This window comes from Cucumis melo, chromosome 8, assembly GCF_025177605.1.
Source record: "Cucumis melo cultivar AY chromosome 8, USDA_Cmelo_AY_1.0, whole genome shotgun sequence".
Taxonomy (NCBI): domain Eukaryota; kingdom Viridiplantae; phylum Streptophyta; class Magnoliopsida; order Cucurbitales; family Cucurbitaceae; genus Cucumis; species Cucumis melo.
In genome coordinates, this window is record NC_066864.1 from 17231161 (window position 1) to 17252046 (window position 20886).

Consider the following 20886-nt stretch of genomic DNA (forward strand, 5'->3'; position numbering starts at 1 on the left):
TAAACCAAAATAATTCAATTTTTCTCTCTCCTCAACTCAATTATCTTATCTTCAACAAATAACTCTTTCCAAATTTAATTATCCAAATAAAGAAATTATTTTATCCTCCAAACTTAATTAATTACACTACTAAAAATTCATTAATCAAGTTTCCTCAAATACATCCAATTAACACAACTCCCAAGCACCACCACCATTAGGTAATGTCTAACAAAATCACACAATCACAACTCAAATAATATTAAACATCCCAAAATTTGGGGCGTTACAAAGGCCATGTGAACATGTGATGCGACCAACAAGGTGTTTGAGAGCCACACTCGATTATAACCTCTATATGCAAAGCTAGGCAAGATATCGCAAGTCAAGTTGAAGTGCCATGTGACAGAAGGGTGTTCAAGATGACAAGGTAATCGATAGATTTAAAAACATGTGTCTTTAACATGCAAATGTTCAAGTTTTAGCCGACAAGAGATATCACTCTCAGCCATGCAAAGACTTCTATAAATAGCTTATATTCAAATGATCAATGCTCTCAAACTACACGTGTGTTTACTTTCAAACCAACTTCAAAAGAATCTTTAAGGAGTATAGTTTGTGAGGTAGGGCTTCCGTACAAAGAAGACATGAGGAGAGTGTTCATCGGTTTGAAGGAAGTGAAGGTCATTTTCAAAAGAAGTGTGGAGTTCTTGAAGGCTGTACAACGCAATATTCTGAATTTGAAGCTAAAATTTTGAGGTAAGCAAATTAAGACATTTCTAAGAAACTTTGAAGAAGAAACTTTTGAATTTTGATGACTGAGTAAATGTTATAAGCTTGGGAAGTTGATTCATGTTTCTAGAATCAAATAGGTTTTTTGAGGAAGGTTTAAAAGTTGGTCGAGCATCAAGACATGAGGCTTGTGTATTCATGCAAAGACAAGATAAGGAGGTTATTTTAGGGTTTTAGACACACATGGGACATGGCCAGCATATAGCTAGGTTGTGTGAGGCGCGTACCCAAGCCATGTGATAAGTCATGTACAAAGAAGGGGGACACAACATTGTGTCACGTGGCCATGGGCACACAAAAAGAGGAGCATGAGATTAGCACACAACCAAGCACGTTTGTGGGTTTGTGCGCGCTCATCTTATTCATGCCCAGTAACCAACCATGCCCAAGGCCATTTTTTATCAATTTTTTATGTTTTTGGATTTTTTTTTGTAAAGTTTTGATATTTTCTGATTTTAGAGGATTAATATGGATGAAAATTATCTAATTTCAGGTGAAAAGGAGTCTGGGAAAATTTATAAGCCGAGAACATAGCTACCACATGTGAGTGAGTTTAATATTTAAGATATACTTGATTAAGAGAGCTATTTCCAAAAGCATGAGTTAAAAAGTTTAGAAAAAGTTGAAAAGCATGTGCTTAATGATGGTTTTAATAGTGTTATTAAGTTATTTCCTCTAACTTGAGATTTATGAATAAGCACGAGTCTTGCTGAGTTCTATGTATTTTTATTTCAAGTAGATTCACTACAAGAAATAACATATACGATAGCTAACGAAAAAGGCTATAATAGACTTTCTATAGCATTTTTCGAAGGTCCTGACAGCCCATGTTATTAAAAGTCTGGGACTTTTTATAGCGTTTTTCTGAAGCTATAATGAGTGCTATCGTAGAGTATAAAGATATAGCTTATATACGTTGCTATAAAAACATTTGATAGCGTTTTTCATTAGAGCTATAATAAGTTTATATAGCTTAAAAATTGTGCTATCTTTGACATATAATAGCCTTTTTTCAAAGCTATAAAATACTATTTATAGCTAGAGTAGTAAGCTATAATATAGTATTTATTGTTATAATCAAGCTATAATAATGCTATTTAATTGTTTTCAATTATTGTAATAATTATAATAACCTTTTGATATCATGACTATATAAATCTTTGCTATGAAAGAGGTAACTTTTTTCTCAAAAATAATTTTTGAATTAATTAGCTTTTCATAAATTTTAGTTCAAAGATTAAATGTTAGTTAAATCTAAAGACATAAATACTTCACAGCACAATGAGTACTAAACTTCCATTCATAATGTATTACAATTACAAAATAAAGTAGTCAATAATTTACTTAATTAATGTTGCGGTCTAAATGTACCAACCACACAAATTAAACCTCAAAATACACAAATTAGTCAATGTATCAACCACACAAATCAACCCTCAAAATACAAGCATCTAAATCCATCCATAACGTTCATCCTTAATCAACCACACGTCTCCCTCTTTGAACAGTGGCTTCTCCATTCTTCATCACCCCCACCTGAAAAAGAAACACCAAGGACAAAAGAATGTTATAGCTGAACTTTTACTTCCTAGTTAATCATCATCAAATGCACGCATCCAAATATGTCCATAACGAAAAAAATATATAACTCAACTTTTAGTCTTTTTGTTTTCCTGTCCAAAAGAAAAAAAACAAACAGCGAGAGGAAGAAAACAAATTATAAATCAACAAATTATAAATCTCTTGTTGGGCTACACCTAAATAGAACACTCCACTAATGACAAAAAATAACTTGTATACAAGACAAAACAGTGACGAGAAGCAGTCTAATACAAGTTTATCATTCAGACTTTAGAAGAAGAATCTAATTCAGGTTAAGGACAAGCTAGAGGAAATGAGAAAATCCCAAAAAACCAATTATCTTATCAAAATCATTAAGAAATTTGAACAAACACAACACTCACCTCTATAAGTGATATCATCTTATACGAAATCATCGGCCTTGTTCTTCTAGTTGAACCACTTCTTAACCAATGTTTTAGGCCATGAGAGCTTTAGTAAGAACAGAAGAGCATATAAGAAAATTTTAGACCAACAATAGAATGCACATAACAAAAAAAAAAACACACACACACACAACAACAACAATTGCACCACTCCATGATCGAGGTTGTTTTAGATGTACCTTAAAAGTCATAGCTCCTCCCAACGACTGTCCAAAGAGAAGGCTTGGGAGAGCACTAAACACCGTGTGTCTCTGCCCTTGGAATTAAGTAAATAAATTTCAAATAAAGGATTCGTTGAAAAACTTTTTTATTTTCTTTAATAAATTCTGTTGAGAAATAAGTAACATAAAACAAATATTTTACTGAGGTAGTACCTAAACACGATATTTTTCCCAAAAACAAAGTTGTTAATTTAAAATATTAATTTTTTTTTTTAAAAAAAGAACAAAAACCTTGGAGGATATGTTGAATCCTTTTTTTTTAACTAGGCAGTGGGAGAAAACAAATATAATTCAACTGAAAGGATGAAGCAAAATATCATTCCTTAAAGATTCATCCCAATGAAGTTTTACATCTTCCTAACTACTATTAACATTTTTAGATTAGCTGACAACTTTTTGAGAATATACTCAGTCCTCTGAAGTTGACCTCATATGTCTGTTCCTAAGATTGATCATCTTATCTTAAAAACATTAAAACAAGATTGCATAGACTTCGAAAGAAGTACATAAGGGTGTTAAAACTTTCATTCATAGCTCATTTAACAGAGCAGCTTTGAAAAAGAGTATATGATCTTAGCAAAGCACATAATTCTTGGTATCTTTTTCTTTATTCGACAGTTGACACAATATGAAGACTTCTACTAATATAGATGAAATTGTATTGCAGTTGACTTCTCTTCCATAGCCAAATGAATTGCATTACAACTATCTAGTAATACATCTGGAAGAACAACCCAAAAACACAACAATTAAGGTTTTGAAATCTTTTAACTACTCAAGAATGTATCTAATCCAGATACGCCTGACTTTTAAATAATTTGGATACAAAAACAAATTATTTGTGAAGCATAAATAGAAATCAAGATAATAGGATGTTTTAAATTCTTCAATCATACCAATTTTTGCCTAAACTTCATTTGTAAAGGACTCCACAATTAGTATGTGAGCATAGTATGCATAAATAAAATTATCGCAAGAAAATCTACTTAACAAACCCAAACCCAAAGAAAAATGACAAACCAATAAAATACATTCATTCTATTTACCAATAGAAGATAAGCAAGCATTAATCTAATGGTGACAGACAAAGATGACAATAGAATAAGCAAGCATTATTTTATTTACCAACGAAGAGCTAGTAATAAGAAATGCCAATAGTTTACTGACAGAAAACCTGGAAAATATCTTACCAACTGATGATTTAAACATTGGAGGTTTCTCAGGTGGTAGAGCTTCAGTGGAATTTAGTGTGGGGTGGTGGTAAACAGAGTCCTAAAGTGGTAGAAAAGAGTCATATAAAATCCATAAATGCAATATAAGGAATAATATAGTTGCACAGACAATCAATTAGAGTTCTCACTTCAGAATTTGGATGTTTCCCTTTCTCTTCTTCCTCTTCAGTTGTTCGTCTTTTTGGAGGTCCCAAATGACTGGCCAGAAGACAAAATACACAGTGCTTAAATATAAATTATAAACTATGGTATATTCCTGAAAGGGAAAAATAATTTAATTGCATGAAGAACAATAACACCAATAATGAGCAAGAGAGTTCTTTTTTTCTTTTGAACTTAATGGCCATCCTGTAGCTGTTGCTAGCTTCTTTCTTTTTTCTTTTTTTTTTCCTCATTAATTATTATTCATAGCAAATACTCAAGGCCAGTAAAAGTTATCTACTATTTACTCCCCTAAGAAGCATGGAAGACTGTTCAAATTGTGATATAAAAAGGAAAACCTACCAACTTTTGAAATGGACAAGCAAAATCAAGTAGGACATTTGCACCCAATCGAAGCAGAGAAAGAAAACCAACCAAATTGGTAGGCATCTCAAAAGCTCAGTTGAAAATGCCAACTCCAGTATTAGCATTGCGAGCTAGCTTTCTCCACCCCGTGTGGTAGGAGTCTAGGCGATCCACCCGCTCATATGTATGAGCCTCAAATAAGTCTCTTTGCGGCTCCACAAGATTGGCAGGCAGCCTAGCATGCCTGTACTTAATGTGTGATTTTCCTTGATTAATCGAAAATGTGAATAATGAAATGAGAAAAGTTATTAATTAATTTGAGTTAAAAGCCTATTGGTATAAAATGAATCCAAGAAAACTATAAATACTCACCAAAACATACCCATAACAGCTCCAATGGTGTAGATCGAGCTTCATCGAGGACAGATTTCAACACGAGAGGGATTCGACATTGTGGTTCAACTTTCAGCAGTAAACGTGGTTTTGACACAGAGGTTAGGTGCAGATTGGTGGTGTGGCCTCCTGTCGACGTCCGGCAAGTTAAACGGCACAAGGGGGTGGCTAGGCGATAAGTTCTCGGGTTATCAACAATAGAGGTTTCCCGTCGATGGTGCAAGTGTACAACCTATCAATTATATCATTATAGACGACGAAAGAGAGAGATGGTGAGGAGAAAAGAGCGAGAAAGAGAGGGAGTGAGCAGAAGAGAGCGACGGAGAGAGGGGGAGAGATAACAACTGGTTTCTGAAATTTGAGAGGGGAGGGGAATGAAATGAGGGTTTCTAAAATTTGAAAGGGAAATGAAAGGAGGAGAAAATGATTTGGTGAAATTTTGGGGAAATCCTTTTAATTTTTAATTGAAGATATTTTATTCTCACGTTTTTCAATAGCTCTATTTGAAATGGGCTATCCTCGTAGGCTATTAAAAAGCCAATTTCTTGTAGTGATTTTAGCAAAAGAATTACCGAAGAAGATTTATGGTTTGCTTTCTGCAAGAGAGTTATCTTTACATGCTATTATAGTTTGAGATTAAGTTTTAAAGCTTTGTAGCCTAGGAACGTTTAAGGCTTTAACGAAATACCTAGAGATTTATATAAATCTTATAAGAGATGTTTTTCCTGTGCATAGAGATTTTATGATGAGGGTATTCAGTAGATGCCTAGATTTTTTGTCACACCCCCTCTCGGACCACCTACTCCAACCCCAAGAGACGACATGAAGTTAATCGATACCATCTTTTGCCATAACGATACCTTCTGACCCTTAACCTTTTAACCCTTATTTTAAAACGTTGTGGGAGCATATAATTCACTTTCAGAGAAAGAAAGTTCAAGTGTAGTCCATCTCACTTACAAATGTGTAAAACAAAGTACTCACAAAATTTTTGACAAAATCAGAGTTCTAATACAATCGGTTTTCTTTACCCACAATACGACTACTTAAACATAATAACTTTAAAACTTCTCCTATTAGACTTGTTTACATGGCAGCAATAAGTTCAACTTAGGGAAACATGATTCTTACTTGGATAGTGAGAAAACATTTGAAAAAATGAGCTAAAAATGCCAATAGAGTGATGTTTTCAAAACATGCTTCTAAATAGTTATGCTCAATGCTCAGCTTTAAATGTAGAAATCATTCTAAATGTCATGGTAAAACATTAGAAATACTTCCTAGGTTTCTTTTGTAAATTATTGTAAATGACATTGTTTGTATCGAGTAATCTTTACCACAATGGAGTTTGCTAGAAACCATAACTCATCGAGACCATCATCATCTATGTCTAGTAATCTCCATCACTTTGATATTAGATGAGTTGTAAGTTAGATTGCAAACTCATTAAGACTGTTGAGCTTTATTTCAAGATTACTATTTAAGAAGGTTCTAACAAAACATAAAAAGAAAGTTTAAGCTAAAAATTTATTCATGTTTTGTTTAACTCGTCATTCATTGAACTTTCTAGCTCACTTTTTTAAAAGTTGTCATTTTTCGGGTAAAGATCATCATCACAAAGCTGAGATTACCGCTCCCAGTTGTCTAATTTATCCAACGGGTTCAATAGTCACTCTCTTATCAGACTTGTATGTCGTATGCTTATTATTGAGTTGTGTTAAGTCAAAGATGTGTTGATAAATAGAGTTTTAGTTACTAGTATTGAAACATATTTTATGCAATGTTACTCTAAAGAGTCGTTCCAAATATTATTATAAGGTTTAGTAGGTCACTTCGTGTCCTAAGCTAGTCGCCATATGATGGCTTCACACCATTTCTCACACGTAGAGAGGATGGTAGGGAGAGGGTGTGATAGGTAAAGTTGCCTCTTCCTCTACCACATCCTCGATCGACGCTCGTTTTTTGGAAGAGATCTTTAGAGACAGTAGAGAATATTGGAGTTAGCAACTCCCTTGAAAGGTAATCGACTATGAGGTTTTGTTCCCCTTTTATAGACAAACCTTCAAAGTCAAAAGCAAGACAGTATGACTTGTCAACTGGCAAAAAATTGTTTTGATATAAGCTAAGGTTTTTTATATCTTTTTCTAAGACAAGTTTTGAAGATCTTAAATTTGTTTTGATCATGAATGTTTTATTGATTCATTCTCCTTGAAATTTTTTAACACAAAGAACTATTGCAAGTAATTCCTTTTTTACTGTTGAGTAATTTATTATTAATGTTTTAAGTCAAAAGGTATGCAAACTCACAGAATCTCTCTGCGATCTTACAATTAACAACACTTTAGTAAACAAAATGTTTTAAATGTCAATTGTTCTTATATATATGTGTTTACTAGAACTTGCTTTTTAGTTGACTGTGTGATTCTTTGTTTGTATGTTAATAATTTACTAATCTTTGGTATAAACATCGTTGTAACTAATGATACTAAGCGCCCGTTTGGATTACCTATGAAAAAAATGTTTTTTTAAGAATACATTTTTAAAAAATCTTTTCTGTAAAATGAGTTTAAAATCTAAATACTTACATGTTTGGTTTGATCTTTTTATAAATGTTTATATGAAAAATTATGTTTGGTTTGTTCTATACTAACAATGTTTATACTTAGGTCAAATTACGATAAAATACTATTAAACATTATGAACTAATTTCACAAACAAATACACATGTTTGAAATCTTTTTTTCATAAATATATTATAAAATTAATCGTACATTATCTTGAAATTTATTAATTTTTTAGTTATTTTAAACTAAGAATTAATTTCATTTTTGTATTTTTTTTTTTAAATTCAATTTTAGAATCACAAATATTTTGAAATGTAAATATATAACCATAAAAAAAATTGATTTCCAATGACAAAATATAAATAAGATAAATATTTTTTCAAGACAATATAATATCAAGCAGACAAAAAGATGTGCAATTCGATCACGTTCTTCATTCATCTTTATTTCACGAACTGAATAAGCATGTTCTTCATTGACGTCCTCATGATTTATTTAATTTTTCTTACAAATTTTCTTTTATCATTTAAAGCAAATTAAAAGAAAGATTTTTTGCTCGGTTTTTCATTTTTTTATTTTCTCTAAGGAAAAGATTTTTCTTTGATTTGATCTCTTTTCCGGTGAGTTCTCGTTTGTTAAGAACATTGTTTTAGCCTTTGGGGAACAACTAGCGTGAGACGATTAGTACTGAGGTCAAGGCAATATGGGCATTCCATGACACAACTGAACCAAACCAGTGGACTAGTTTGGATTGGATTGATTTTTCGGTTTTTTGGATTTTGGTTGAACTCCTACGATTTAGTATTAATTTATCCAACACCTAACCAGTTTTCTACTTTAAAAATAAAATTTAGAAAAACTTACATAAATCTAACAAAAATGTAAACTATTTACAGCCCGTGTAATAAAGCCCATAAGGTTAGCCATTTTTTAAATATTTCAGGTTTGTCCTTCCATCTTTCTTTTCTTCCTCACGATTCATCTTTCTCCTGTAATTTCGTCTTCCCCGTCTTCCCCTGTGATTTTGTCTTTCTTCTTTTCTCTTTTTCTTTTCTGCGATTTCTTTTCATCATGTTTTTTACTTTTCAATTCTTTATTTATGTTGTTTAATCTCTCCATCATTTTTCTTCTTTTCCTCTTCGTTTTTTCGCTTCGATTTCTTTCCATCGCCTTTCTACTTTTCCTCTACTTTTTTCGCTGCAATTTCTTTCCATCGTCTTTCTTCTTTTCTTTTCTTTTTTATGCGTTTACATTTGGGTAACCAAATCTAAACGATTGTGTATAAGACTGTGTACAACAAAATAGCAAAATCTAAAAGATCATGTATAAAGAATCTTGAAAAAACAATCATTTAAATTGGAGTAGCCAAATGTAAACGATCGTTTAAAAAAAGTAAATGATCGTGTAAAAAAAATAAAAGATCGTGTATAAAAAATCTTGAAAAAAATCTTCAAAAAAAATCATTTGGATTGGAGTAGCCAAATGTAAACGATCGTGTAAATAAATCTAAACGGTCGTGTAAAGAAATCTAAACGATCACAATCGTGTACCAAAAGAATTAAAATAATCGTGTACCAAATTCTAAAAAAAAAATCATTTAGATTTTGGTCCCCAAATCTAAACGATCGTGTAACAAAATTAAATGATGAATTGAAAAGATAAATTGTAGCCATATCTAAACGATCGCGTATAAAGTGTAGCCATATCTAAACGATTGCATATAAATTGTAGTCATACCTAAACGATCACGTCCATATCTAAACGATCGCGTATAAATTATAGTCATATCTAAACGATCGCATTGTAGTCATATCTAAACGATCGCATATAAATTAGCCATATCTAAATGATCGCGTATATATTGAACCATATCTAAACAATCACGTATAAATTATAGTCATATCTAAACGATCGCGTATCAAACAATAACCAAATCTAAACGATCGTAAATATATTACGCGCACATTATTGACAGTGTGGTTGACTGGCCATTTTTTGTATTTTCACGGTGGACCTTTAGACTTTTTATGTTTTTAAAATTGTTGGATAGAGTGTAGTTGTGTAACGACCCAACTTTCCGGACTAAACTAAGTTCACTACGTACTGCTACGACTTGACAGTAAAACACACAACTCATAAAAGACCTATTACGATTCATTAAAACATTCGAAATATCACAAAAACAGTTTCGGGCCCTATTTTAAATCACGTTCCAAAAAGTTCCAAAATATAGTTCACAAAATCATCAAAACAAAATAACCAATCAAATGTTCTAACCATGACTCCATTTAATTCTCAAAAGAAGTAGAAATTAACAAATGCGTCAGCGGAAGCATAAAGAAACTAGACGCGTCCATATGGCCTTCACGCACCCTTCTTATCCCACGTTGGTCTGCCCCTCGCCATACCATTACCTGAAAAGTTTTAAGATCAAAAGGGTGAGTATAAGACATATCCAGTAAGGGACCCACTACTGGGCCCATTAGGGTAATAACAGTTAGCTTCCTATTAAGGGGTACCCTACATAAACAGTTTAGTGGTTCTGTAAAACGCACACATCAATCTAGTGATCCCGAAGGATGCACATATCAGTTTCGTGATCCCGAAGGATGTACATATCAGTCTAGTAATCCCGAAGGATCACATATCAGTCTAGTGATCCTGAAGGATGCACATATCATTCTAGTGATCTCGAAGGATACACATATCAGTCAAGGAATCCCAAAGGAAACCGTGCCTGTAAGGTACGCTACCCCATAGGTAAAGCTAACCGTTACCCCACAATCTATACTAAACTGTCTACAACAGTCACATCATAATAATGTTCAAGTTAACGGTTCAGTTATAAGCTTAGCCAGTCAGACAGTTTAGGTTTAAACAACTGTCTCCTGAGTCGCTATATGTATATCTAATTCACATGTCATCGTGATGTTTTCTAGGCAAACATGCATCAATCGATTCAGTACAGTTGCTATCGTATAATTCCCATGTGGGTTACTACATTTCAGTTTCGGTTGGAGGTCCAGTAGTAAAAAATCCCTTACATGAACTGTAGCTAAAATCCTTGTTCAATTCAACGTCCAAACGAATCCACCTAAACACAAACATAAGGGTTTAATAATGACATCACCAAAAATCCACATTACAAAACGTTCCAAAGCAATATCTACCGGCTTACCCAAATACGGGAGAGTTGGCTCCAACTACACTTGCCATAACACTCCTGAACTCGAGTGTCACCTCTCTAACACCTTTAGGGGATCAACAGTTAACCCAACCAATCAGTTCCACGTTTTATTTGAATATCTACTTGAATCGGCTAAAGCAACGTTAGAAAACTCATTAAGTAATCCTTACCAAAGACTCATCGTGACCTGACGTGGAAGGAAAGTGGCTTATCTCAGCTCGGGAAACAAGGAGGTCGACTTGGCTTGGGAGGCAGCTTGACTCGGCTTGACTTGGTTCAGCTCACGGCTCGGCTTGGCTTTGCTCGACTTGGTTCAGCCGCGGCTCGAATCGGCTTGCTTACCTCGGCTCGGCTCGATCGTTTGTAGCCGACGCACTCGCGAACGGCTAGTTTTTGGCTTCATGTGACGACGACCGAAGGGGACGCACGGCGAAAATGGAGGGATGGCTCGCAGCAAACAGGGTTGGAGGCAGAGGAGTCAACGGCTCGTTAGACTAAGGGCAGAAACAGTCGACGGTCACCTGGGTACACGAGATGAAGAGAGAGAGAGAGAGTCAGAGATGGGAAGGTTCTCGCGAACGGTCGGGTGACTGGTTTGGAGGGCTCGCTGGCGATTGACTGCACGAAGACAGAGAGACTACCATAGAGACGGAGATGGAGGCATGCGGACACGATCGGGAAAGAAGGAAGAGATGATTGGGCAGCGATTGGACGAAGGAAGAAGAAGGAGAAGAGAACCGCCGGCGGGGGGTGGCGGCGCGCGCAGGAGGGGAAAATAGGTTTAGGGTCTTCTTTTGAAATTATATATATAAAATAATAATAATAATAATAATAATATAATTTATATTATATTATTATTGTTATTATTATATTATATCATATTATTAAAATTTATACCCTTCATTTTCTTTTTCTTTTCTCTTCTAAACCAAACAAAATTTAACATCCAAAATTTTAAATTCCCGAAAATTAACATAAAAATGTTAAAACTTACCTCGAAATTTTGGGACGTTACCAATTATGTTGCCACTTTTTTATAGTTTTGAAAAGACCCCGAAAATTTACCACTCTTTTACTTCCTTTCATACATGATTTTTGAAGAAGAAATAAAGTTGACATCAATTATTTTAAATGCCACAATAATATCAAGCGAAGCCTAAACCTCCCACGATACCATAGTAAGAAATATAATAAAATAGTTATGGGTCATTGAATAACAAGATGGATAGAATTATCGCTATGACAGAAGGGATATCTAAGTATGTTACATAGAAAACAATTTGAATTACTTTTCTAGTTCCCCTTCCTTATTTTAGTCAAATGAAATTCGATAAGGATTTGGCAAATTGCTGACATAAATTGAGAGAGAATATTTGGTAACGTAAATGGAGAGATAATATTTGGTAAATAACATCATACTATTTCACATCAATGCATTCCAACTAATCCTTCTCAAACCATCTATGCTTGTTATTGTTTCTTTGATTGTGGTGATCAAAAGAATTGATTTGCATGTTGACATCTTCCCAATTTTATGTAATGTACTTTGTCACATAAATTTCTAAATAATATCACACATCTTTCTTAATCTATGACTGCGTTCCAACAATTTGGTGCCTTGAATACTCTAGATTCTTCTAATAAATAAGTATTTTAATGTAATACCTTTCCTACGAACAATTTCAATGATTCATCTAGCAGACGTGATTGGAAGATCGACCTTTCGAGATTACGACAAATGAATTTAAATACAAGTAGTCTTTTCTAAATGATCATAGGTTCATTGTGACTTAGCAAAGAATTAAAAAATGAACTTGCTAACAACAAAAAAATCTTTAAAAATGACCTCAAAATCGTGAAAGCTCCGTTTCCTATTTAAAAAATGAAGCAAGATAAGTTAAGATAAGTGTGTCATCGACTATCATAGTGAAGCACCAAGCAAACAAAAAAGAACATACATGCAATTTTTTCTTTATTTTCCATCCAATCAAACATTCATTCCAATTGTGCTTTCCATTCATGCATTTATTCATTTTTAAAATCCACAAAACCCAAACCCAAGCACAGATGCTCAAGGGCTATCTACAGAGTCAAGTGGAAACAAAAGGCTTAGTTCATTAGATGTAAAGCTAAAACTTTTAAAAATTGGCCAAAATTTCAAAATATCCTAAAATAATGCGATCGCATGTGCAAACGAGTTAAACTTTACAACCCCCAACTTTAAAAGCATGCTTTTTCCTTGGAGCATAAGATCGAAAATGAAAAGTATGAGAGCAAAATAGTGGAATTAACAAAAAGACTCCTCTACTTTTTTTATGTATTTATCCTGTAGATCAAAATGCATTCAAAATTCTGTAAGTTTACTTGCAAACTAGAAAACTAAATTAGAAAGCTTAAAAAACTTGAAAAAGTTGGACGTGTAAGTCCACAGAAGTGCTCGGTCATTACAAACTTAAAAGAGAAAAAAAAAGTGAAAACATATTAGATCCTTGTATATTTAAAATAATTATACTCTTAATCATCTTTTAAGAATGAGACAAACTATGAAACTATATTAGTTTTCTAATCAATACACAAGACGAACAAACTTTAAGCTTCAGTACCCTAAGCTTCTTGTGGTTCAATAGAGAGAATCTAGAGGCTAAAAGTCCAAGTCTTATCTGATTGTGTCTCACTCCTTTACTCCAAGGAAATCAAAAAATGACAATATTTATTGATATTGAAATAATGCATCAGGATAAAACATAAAGAACTTCTAGACCTAACAAGACGAACAGACTTTAAGCTTCGGTACCCTAAGCTTCTTATGGTTCAATAGAGAGAGTCAAGAGGCTAAAAGTCCAAGTCTTATCCGATTGTGTCTCACTCCTTTACTCCTAGGAAATCAAAAAATGACAATATTTATTGATATTGAAATAATGCATCAGGATAAAACATAAAGAACTTCTAGACCTAACACCTTGAAAAAAATCTTACTGTTCAGGAAAGAAGGAAAAGAAAATCCCACAACTAAGTACCTCAAGATCAGATAAGCACGAAGTATAACCTATTCCTAATTATGAATCATCTCCAAAATGAGGGAACCTTTTTCCTCCTTTAACTGAAAGTAGAAGTACGTGAGTCAATTTACATGTACGTAGGAATAAGTAGCCAGCCATGGTTTAATCAAACCCTAGTTAAAGGTTCCTCAAAGACAACAAAACAAATTTCATCTCTTTTGACATCACTCTTAAAGCACCGAATCATATACTCTAATATGAATGAAACAAATCTCCATCCATATCCTACAGGCTACAATAATGAATCATTTACACTTGCACATTAATGACCAGCGATTGCCCTAATCTTGATAACAAGGTAGTGTGCTAAACTAATTCCTCCATTTATTCATTGAAATTTAGAAAGTTTACTAGTTTTCATCAATACCCTGTCAAATGAGAGAACACGTCTAACTTCAGCAGTGGAAAAAAACATGAATAACAGTTGAATAAATATTATGTTTCTTGTGGGTTACCTTGAAGAAAGAGGCCTAAGAACAAATGCTTCAACGTCCGTAACACAGCCATAGACAATATCTTCATCTATTGAATGGGCAAATCTAATGAGAAAAACTGTCATGGACTGTACAGAGAAGAAATACTTGCAATAGTGCAATTGGGGTTTTGTTTGTTGAAAATTAAACATGTTTTAAATAAATAAGTTATATGTGAGTTAATTTATGTAAGTTAGAGAAGGATGTGAGTTAAAAATGTTAGAGTTAATTTAGTAAGAGTTTCACCTTAGTTAAATGTAGGATTTAATTTGTTGTATTTATTTGTGATATGAGTTATTCTTATGACAATCCTATAAATAGGATTGAAATGTTGTAATCTAAATCATCCAAGTGTGAGTTGAATACACACAACAAGTCTTTCAAAAAGGTTTTTGTTTTCTATCAAATATTCTATTTGGTGATTATTTATTTGGGGTGTTCATCAAACGCTTCCAACAAAGTGGTATCAGAGCTTGAGTTTGGAGTCAAAAAATTGGTTTTGCAAATGGCAAACAACAATTTAGTTCCCTTCCAAGTACCTCGACTTACGAAAGAAAATTATAGTAGTTGGTGTATTCGAATGAAAGCTCTACTTGGTTCACAAGATGTGTGGGACATTGTTAGTAATGGTTATGAAGAACCAGAAAGTGATGCAGCTTTGAATCAAGCTCAACGAGAAGCTTTACAAAATACAAGAAAAAAAGATCAAAAGGCTCTCACCATCATTCATCAAGCCGTTGATGATAACAATTTTGAGAAAATTTCTGGAGCAACTACTGCATATCAAGCATGGCAAATTTTGGAGAATACGTATAAAGGAGTAGATCGAGTCAAGAAGGTTCGTCTTCAAAAATTGAGAGGTGATTATGAATCACTACATATGAAGGAGTCTGAATCAGTTTCAGATTATACTTCAAGATTGCTAGCAGTAGTAAATGAAATGAAAAGATTTGGTGAGACAATAAGCGATGAGCAAGTAGTAGAAAAGATACTTCGCTCATTAGATGAAAAATTTAATTTCATCGTTGTAGCTATTGAAGAATCAAAGGATTTGAGTACAATGTCCATTGATCAACTTATGGGTTCTTTACAAGCCCATGAAGAGAAGCTTCTTAAGAAGAACAAGCAGATGACTGAGCAACTTTTTCAGTCAAAGTTGAAATTAAAAGACAAGGAAGGCAACCTAGAAAAAGGAAATCGAGGTCGAGGACGTGGTGGTAATCGTGGACGTGGTGATTTCAAAGATCAAGGTCAAGGAAGCTACGGTCAAAGAAAATTTGATGAGAGTAATTCAAACTCAAATTCATCAAGAGGTAGAGGAAGACAACATTATTCGAGGTCAAGTTGGGAAACATCAAATAATGACAAGAGATATGACAAAAGACAGGTTGAATGTTAGAATTGTAATAAATTCGGCCATTATTCTTGGGAATGCAGAAATAGAGTTGAAGAAAATGCAAATTATGCTGAGAAAGATGAAGAAAGCGGTGATTCCTCATTGTTTCTAGCATGCAAGGGTGCAGAAACATGTGAAAACAGTGCATGGTATCTCGATAGTGGTGCAAGCAATCACATGTGTGGAAGTAAATCAATGTTCATTGAACTTGATGAATCTGTTGGTGGCGATATCGTATTTGGTGATGCCACAAAAATTCCAGTTAAAGGAAAAGGTAAGATTTTGATCAATTTGAAGAATGGGAAGCATGAGTTTATCTCTAATGTTTATTATGTGCCTAATATGAAGAACAACATTTTGAGTTTGGGGCAACTCTTAGAGAAAGGCTATAATATTTTGATGAAGGATTATAGTCTTTTGATAAGAGATAATCATGACAAAATTATTGCTAAAGTGCAAATGACGAAAAATAGAATGCTTTTATTAAACATTCAAACTGATGTTGCTCAATGTTTAAAGTCATGTTTGAAAGATCCCAATTGGATTTGGCACTTGAGATTTGGGCATTTGAACTTTGATGGCTTAAGATTATTAGCCAGGAAGAACATGGTGAAAGGGTGGCCATATGTCAAACTTCCGGATCAACTTTGTGAAGGTTGTCTTCATGGCAAACAATCAAGGAAGAGTTTTCCACAAGAATCATGTTGGAGAGCAAGGAGACCACTAGAGTTAGTTCACACGGATCTTTGTGGACCGATCAAACCAAGTTCTTTTGGTAAGAATAATTATTTCTTATTATTTATTGATGATTTCAGTCGGAAAACTTGGGTTTACTTTGTCAAAGAGAAATCAGAAGTATTTTGCATGTTCAAGAGATTTAAAGCTCTTGTTGAAAAAGAAAGTGGTTATTACATTAAAGCTTTGAGATCAGACAGGGGAGGTGAATTCACTTCAAATGAATTCAAAACTTTTTGCGTAGAAAATGGAATCCGTCGCACTATGACAGTTCCATTTACTCCTCAACAAAATGGTGTTGTTGAAAGGAAGAACCGAACAATACTTAACATGGCTCGAAGCATGTTGAAGTGCAAGAAGATGCCAAAAGAATTTTGGGCACAAGCTGTTGAGTGTGCAGTGTACTTGTCAAATCGTTCCCCTACTAGAAGCTTATGGAACAAAACTCCTCAACAAGCATGGACAGGAAGAAAACCATCCATTGGTCATTTGAGAGTATTCGGATGCATGGCTTATGCGCATATACCTGATCAAAAGCGTAGTAAGTTTGATGATAAAAGTGAGAAATATGTGTTTGTTGGCTATGATGCAAGCTCAAAAGGCTACAAGCTTTATAATCCTGTTACAAAGAAGATGATCGTAAGCAGAGATGTTGTGTTTGATGAAGAAGCATCATGGAATTGGAATGACGAACTAGAAGATTACAAATTTTTGTGTTTTCCCGATGAACATGATGAGCCTAGTGACATTGCTTCTCCACCAACATCGCCAATCACTCCACAACAAAGCACATCTTCATCATCTGCAAGTTCAAGTGAAGGACCTCGTGGCATGAGAAGCTTACAAGACATATATGATGAAACTGAAGAGTTAAGTCAAAGTTTTAATAACCTTACTCTTTTTTGTCTATTTGGTGACAGTGAACCTTTGAATTTTGAAGAAGCTTCGCAAAATGACAAATGGAAGATTGCTATGGATGAAGAGATAAAAGCCATAAAAAAGAATGATACGTGGGAACTTTCCACTCTTCCAAATGGAAAGAAAGCAGTAGGTGTCAAATGGGTGTTCAAGATAAAAAGAAATGAAAAGGGAGAAGTGGAGAGATACAAAGCAAGATTAGTTGCAAAAGGATATTCTCAAAGAAAAGGCATTGATTATGATGAAGTATTTGCTCCCGTTGCTCGTTTGGAAACCATAAGGTTGTTAATTGCTCTTGCTGCACAAAATAATTGGAAGATCTTTCAGATGGATGTCAAATCGGCATTTTTGAATGGATATCTAGAAGAAGAAGTCTACTTGGAACAACCTCCTGGTTATTATGTGAAAGGCCAAGAGGATAAAGTTCTAAAATTGAAGAAGGCATTATACGGATTGAAACAAGCACCAAGAATGTGGAATAGCAGAATCAACAAATATTTCCTTGATAATGGGTATTTGAGGTGTCCTTATGAACATTCTCTTTATATTAAGGTTAATGGTCATGGAGATATTTTGGTAGTTTGTTTGTACGTGGATGACTTAATTTTTACAGGAAATTGTGCAAGTATGTTTGAAGATCTCAAGAAGGCGATGACCCAAGAATTTGAAATGACAGATATAGGGCTAATGTCATATTATCTTGGCATTGAAGTGAAGCAGTCAGAGGAAGGAATTTTCATCTCTCAAGAACGATATACTAGAGATATTCTAGAGAAGTTCAATATGATGAATTCTAAGTCTGTCGCAACTCCGATTGAAACTGGGACCAAACTGTCCAAACATGAAGAAGGAGATGATGTTGATCCTTCATATTTCAAAAGTTTGGTTGGGAGTTTGAGATATTTGACTTGCACACGACCAGATATTCTTTTCAGCGTTGGATTGGTGAGTCGATTTATGGAATCTCCTACAACTACTCATTTGAAAGTGGCAAAGAGAATTCTTCGTTACCTCAGAGGTACGCTTGACTATGGGTTGTTTTATTCTTCATCTAAAGAATTCAAGCTTGAAGGCTATTGTGATAGTGACTGGGCTGGAGATACTAATGATCGAAAGAGCACTAGTGGATATGTTTTCTTCATTGGCAATACTGCATTTACATGGAGTTCTAAAAAGCAACCTATTGTGACATTATCCACTTGTGAGGCAGAATACGTTGCTGCAGCTTCATGTGTTTGTCATGCAGTTTGGTTAAGAAATTTGTTAAAGACAGTTGGAATTTTGCAAGAAGATCCAACTGTGATTCATATAGACAATAAGTCAACAATTGCTTTAGCAAAGAATCATGTGTTCCATGATCGTAGCAAACACATTGATACAAGATTTCACTTCATCAGAGATTGCATTTCAAGGAAGGAAGTTCAAGTTGAATATCTGAAGACTGAAGATCAAATTGCAGATATTTTTACGAAGCCACTCAAAGTTAATGTGTTTAACAACTTAAGAACTTTGCTTGGAGTTTTTCAAAACAAAAAACATGTTTAAGGGAGGATGTTGAAAATTAAACATGTTTTAAATAAATAAGTTATATGTGAGTTAATTTATGTAAGTTAGAGAAGGATATGAGTTAAAAATGTTAGAGTTAATTTAGTAAGAGTTTCACCTTAGTTAAATGTAGGATTTAATTTGTTGTATTTATTTGTGATATGAGTTATTCTTATGACAATCCTATAAATAGGATTGAAATGTTGTAATCTAAATCATCCAAGTGTGAGTTGAATACACACAACAAGTCTTTCAAAAAGGTTTTTGTTTTCTATCAAATATTCTATTTGGTGATTATTTATTTGGGGTGTTCATCAAACGCTTCCAACAATTGTTGTTTTTGTTTCAAAGAAATTTATAACACTAATCCACTCCTGCTTAAAAAGATAGTACACTAACTTAGAAAATATTTAATACAAGTACTTATTAATGATTCACATGCCCTCGATCATCATTTTCATACACTATAAAAGTATAAAGTTGATTAAAATATCTATCTTAATATTTGTTCTTAATTTGTCATCAAATAAAACGCACAAAGCTTTTAAATCTTAAACTTTGTTGACCATAATCCGCTGAAATCCTTGATTCTGATTCCTTCAACTGCTTTTCTTCGAGCATTGTTCCTTTACAAAATCCCTAATATCTTTGATGAACAGATTGCATTCCGCCAACTCCAGGAATCCGTAAAAGCTGTGAAACGCATTCAGATATTCAGTCAAGTAAGCTTCCTTCCCAGATTTCTTCAATGCTTCGTAGTATCTCTTTTGCCAATCGATTAACAGATCTAATCCTCCAACCAAAACTTTAGTCGTCGGAAGCCGTATATTCGATATATTCGTCGAGTTTGGACCGAAAAAGTTTACCGACGGATGGTCTCTGTCACATCCTTTCGGTAAAAATGCCTTCCAGTACCAGTCCGTTCGGTCCATCATCTATAATGGAGCTTTTATTAGCTTTATTCCCGATTCAAATCTCTCTTCTCCTCCGTAGAATAATGGGCTGGGCACGAGGGACGACGCTGGTGGGTTCGACGATGACTGGGCTCGGGCTGGGAACGAGGGATTTCTTCTATTGGTGGCGGCGGCGGCTGTTCGGAGAAAAGAGGGAAGAAAGTGAGATGACATTAAGAAGAGAACGAAAGAAATTGACAAAGGGAAGAGAAAAATCATGTTGCTCGAGAAAAGAGCAAAGTAGGAGAGAAATGTTAATTTTTTACAAAAAAAATTAAAAAAAAATTTATGTAGCTTTTTGAAAAGTTTCATTAAAGCTCTTTTTTCATTTTTTCCACATGACATTAAAGGCCAGATGTTTATTTGGAAAGTATTATAAGAAGAACCACCCACAGTCAAAGTCAACTAGCTCCTTAGCCTAGCTTCTCCAGTCAAGAGTCTCCCTATGACTTCTCGAAATCCTTACCGAAAATGAGCTCGTTCCATGTCTTCAAATTTATGGATACAACCGCAATTCTTTATTAAGTAAGTGAAAGGTAAAAGCAACTACAAAATGACATGAATTCCTTTATTTATAGACCTCTCCGATGAGTTTTTCCATGCCGAAATGATTATCCTTGACGATGGCGAGAAGTGGCCCAATCTCAAAATGCCACATGTATCTGTCATCCCCTTATCATGAACTCAAATTGGTCGGTAAGGTTCAATCGATCGCCGACCTATTGACATTAGGGTCATATCCCTGTTCGTAGATGGAGAAGTTCAATCTTGCCCAATTGTCTGCTGTGTAACTCTGTTCCCATAGAGGTGTTTATTCGCATCATCCCTTTGTGCAATATCCTTATCAATTGTGTTGGTAGTATCCAACCAGGGCCTTACAACTATACTCCTTACTGGAATTTCGTCTCTGAAATTCAACAAGCCGA

At 34.1% G+C, this 20886-nt stretch overlaps 2 long non-coding RNA genes across 2 annotated transcripts; both read right to left on the minus strand.

The window, feature by feature from the left end:
• Nucleotides 1–2088: 2088 nt before the first annotated feature.
• On the minus strand, nt 2089–3094 carry LOC127150509 (uncharacterized). Its single transcript, XR_007822892.1, has 3 exons — nt 2957–3094; nt 2736–2823; nt 2089–2307 (listed from the first exon to the last, which is right to left on the minus strand). It is a non-coding gene; the product is annotated as an uncharacterized LOC127150509 (long non-coding RNA).
• Nucleotides 3095–13956: 10862 nt separating this feature from the next.
• LOC127150514 (uncharacterized) lies at nt 13957–14542 on the minus strand. Its single transcript, XR_007822897.1, has 2 exons — nt 14396–14542; nt 13957–14308 (listed from the first exon to the last, which is right to left on the minus strand). It is a non-coding gene; the product is annotated as an uncharacterized LOC127150514 (long non-coding RNA).
• Between the last annotated feature and the right edge of the window lie 6344 nt (nt 14543–20886).